Source organism: Panicum virgatum, chromosome 2N (genome assembly GCF_016808335.1).
Source record: "Panicum virgatum strain AP13 chromosome 2N, P.virgatum_v5, whole genome shotgun sequence".
Taxonomy (NCBI): Eukaryota; Viridiplantae; Streptophyta; class Magnoliopsida; order Poales; family Poaceae; genus Panicum; species Panicum virgatum.
The window spans coordinates 39,588,092-39,592,149 of record NC_053146.1 but is presented as its reverse complement, the minus strand read 5'-3'; positions in this window follow the sequence as shown (position 1 = coordinate 39,592,149).

The following is a 4,058-nucleotide window of genomic DNA, read 5'->3' as shown; positions in this document are numbered from 1 at the left end:
TCAAACCCCTATGAAATCAAACAATGAAAACAATGCATCAACATGAATGCAACACAAGAATTAAACCTATGATAAATTTTAATCATTAAGGAACCAGATTGAATTAAATGCCATACTAAACACAATAAACCTTAGAAATTTAAATAAAGCCAATTAAATTTATTATTAAATGCTGAAATTTAAATTAGGGTGTTACACCGCTCCACTCGAGGAGCCGGAGCCGTTTTTTGAGGAGCCGGAGCTCTGCCAAACAGGCCCATAGTGCGGGCGGCGCTTGATCGCACGCACAGCTAGAAAATGCAGCTCTAGTACCGGGCCGCAACCGCTGTTAGTACTGGCTGTTGCAGCCAGTACTGGCTGGTAGTTTCCTCTATCATCTCACCCGCACAGCACATGTGAGTGCATAGGAGATGCTTTCCTTTTGAATTAATCTGTGAACACCTATTTAGTACAGGGCCAAGACGTCGACCGGTACTAAATGTCACCCTTTAGTACCGGTCGGTGTCACTGACCGGTACTAAATGGCCGTGCCATTTTAGTACCTGGCTACCAACTGGTACTAAAATATGACATTTAGTACCGGCCGGTGTTACGGACCGGTACTAAATGGTCTCCGGGAACTGAAAGTTTCTACCCGGTACTAATTTCTCACATTAGTACTGAATATAAATGCGTCCGTTACTAATGTGTTGGACGAATACTTATTTTTCTTATAGTGACGTCGACGATGTCCCGTTGCCATCTCTAAACTTTAAGTAGAGAAGATAGAGAAAAGAGTGATATTTTGGTCAGTGCTGTAATGAATGTGCTATGATGGCTTATGAAACATGTGCTGTTGTTTGACCCTTGTTTGATTTGAATGTGCCGTGGGGAATTAGATGAATCACTACCGGAAATTGCTAGACTCTGTTTGCCGTGTGCTTTTTGTCGGGCACACGGCAAAAAGCCACTTTACAGTGTGCCACGGTGAAAACACATGGCAAACAAAAAATACATAGCAAAATTCATGCTTTTCCGTGTGCTGACACACGGCAAAGACTTTGCCGTGTGCTTACACGGCAAAGTAAATAATTTGTCGTGTGTTATTTTCGGCACACGGCAAAGTTATAATTTTTTTTCTTTTCTCACCTCGAAACTTTTTCTACCCACCACATATAACATGTAGTACTCCAAGTTAAAATTGGGTACATTTTTAAATTTTTTTTGCTATATATAACTAATTAATTGCATTTCGAGCAATTTTTTGAATCAAGTCATATTTGAACTGCAAGTTATTCAAATAATAGAATAAAATGAGTGAAAAAAATAATATTCATGTTATTTAGCTCAGTTTGAGGCCTTACACGTGAAATGAAAAGAAATTCTCAACATCTTGTCTAGAAAACATAGTCACGAACGTGTGTTCGAATGATTTTAAAATTTTTAAAAAAGCAAATGATGTCTGAAAATTATGATATTTGTCAATACCTCGTTATATCATATGTGGAGGCAGTGGTAAAAAATTGAGTAGGTTTCTTAATTTTTTTAAAGTACGATGGTTACAAATGGAAACATCTTTGGAGAAGACTCGGAGATTTGAGAAGGATGCAATTAAGTTTGGAGTAAAAATGACGGTCGAATTTGAGTTCGACTTCGAAAGTTTTTCTACTCTTCACATACAACATGTGGTACTCCATGTTAAAATTTGGATTTTTTTGTATTTATTTGCTATATTTAATTAGCTGGAATTGGGCACACGGCAAAGATGCCATGTCATCAATCCATCCCTTCAAATGGGGCTATCCTATTAGTCCCCTCCTCCCCCACCGGATCAGCCCCCTCTCATTTCTCTCCCACCCCTCACTCTATCTCCTTCCCTCCCTCCATCTCTGCCGACAGTTGCAGCGGCGCAGCCCCGAGTGGTGGCCGGCGCGACGAGGGCCCCGAACGGCGGCGCAGCCCAGGACGGCGCGGCCCCGAACGGCGACGCGGCCATGGGCGGCGGGGGCGCCCATGGGAGGTGGCGGTGGCGCAGCTCCGAACGGCGGCTAGCGGGGGCGACCGTGGGGCGGCGGCAGCGCAGCCACGGGCGGCGGACCGGCCACGGCCGGCTGGGGCACTCGCCGGAGGTGGCGGCCCGGCTCTGAACGGCGGCTGGAAGGGGCGCCCGCGGGCGGCGGCGGCGCAGCCCCGAATGCCGACCGGCGGGGGTGCCCGTGGGCATCGGCGGCCCGGCCACGACCGGCTGGGGCGCCCGTGGGAGGCGGCGGCGCGGCCACGGGCGGCAGCTGACGGGGGCGTCCGCGGGCGGCAGCGGCGCGGCCACGAGCGGCGGCGCCTCCTCTCCTGGCTGGCCGGCGGGGGCATCCGCGGGCGGCGGCGGCGGCGAGACCACGAGCGGCGGCGCCTCCTCTCCTGGCGGGCGTGGTGGTGGTGACGGTGGCCGGCGGCGTGGTTGTGGTGGCTGGCACTACCACTGCAGCGGCTGTCGATGTTTTTTTTATTTTTTTGGAAAATTGTTTGCCGAGTGTCAGCTTTGGCACACGGCAAAGGCTTTGCCGTGTGCCCGATAAATGGCACACGGCAAACGACGTCTTTGCCGACGTCTGAATGTCGTGTGATCTTTGCCGTGTGCGGCACACGACAAAGCATTTGCCGTGTGTATATAGGGCTTTGCCGTGTGCTTTGTCACACGGCAAAGCAGCAGTCTCCCATAGTGAATGTGCAACAATATGTGTAAAGGTTTAGGCCCAATAAAAATAGAGCCTCCAAGGGCTAAGGCCTATACAGAGTTTAGGCTTGTAACCACCAAAATAGAAGATTGTGCTGGGATGTTTATGCCCAAAGAGAAGTTGGACCTGAGAAACGAAAGGGTTTTAAAACAGGCTAGAAAAAATGAAGAACGCTGCCATTTGAAAATGAAATGGCCCCATAATTTTGCTTAGTCCACCGTCCACGCATATATTGCTCACTACATGGAGCTTGCTGGACCACCGAATATTTGGAGCCAATTCCCTCAATGCCATTAAAATTTTAGCCAATCCCTTGATTGCCATTGACCCCACATGTGATAGACACAAAAAAAATCCCTTCAATGCCATTTAGTGGCATTCAAGGGATTGACGAAAATTTCAATGGCATTCAGGGAATTAACTCGAATATTTGAAGGAATCAAATAGTCACAATAGGCCTGCCACATCACATGGTGCCAAAATTATATGATATTTTCTATTCTATGTGGTACTTGTCCGTCAAATACAGCGTAGATTTTGTGATGGTTTCTAGGTCAATAGTGACAAAAAAATAAGCATCGTAAATTAGTGACGGCAGAAGATCATCTCCAATTTTATGTGATGGCTGGATTTTCGTCAGGGAGCATCATAGGCTACGATACATGAAGAATAATTAACCCAATTTATGTGACACAAACGAAACATCACAAAGTAAGATAGTTAGAATATATATGCTTATATGTTGTCATGTGATTCTACGACTTTATGATGAAGATCATTCATTGAAATTCTATTATCCTAGTATAGAATCAACATTTTTACTGTTCTATGATTCTCAATATATCTTATAGAGACCTGTGTGATTCAATTTAGAATATGCGATTTTGACAACCTTGTCAAATTATACTTGTACAAGTTTATCAAGGCTTTGCACTCAATTTCATGGCTTCTCAACCATTGATCAACATGGTCGTATGAATGAGCGAGGAAACAAGTAACGAAATGATGATGATCAGCGTGAAAGAGTTTATCTCATGGGCACCCACCTCTGACCTGCACCCTGTTGCCGTACGGTCCTCGAGGTGCCACCGCCGCTGCCTCTCGATCTTGTCGTCTGTGGCACCCGCAGAGGAGTGGCAGCAGGCACAGGGAGCGGTCGTGGCGGCGTAGCGCAGCTCCCCACGGACTGGCAGCCGCCATAGCTCGTCGCGGTCACGGGGAGGCTCTCCTCAGGTGGGCAACAGATGCGCTGGAGGCTCTCCTCGGGTGGGCAACAGATGCGCTGGACATCCAGGTGCTCAGTTGTCTGCGCTTGAGGAGGCGACCATCCCGCGCGCCAGGTGCCGC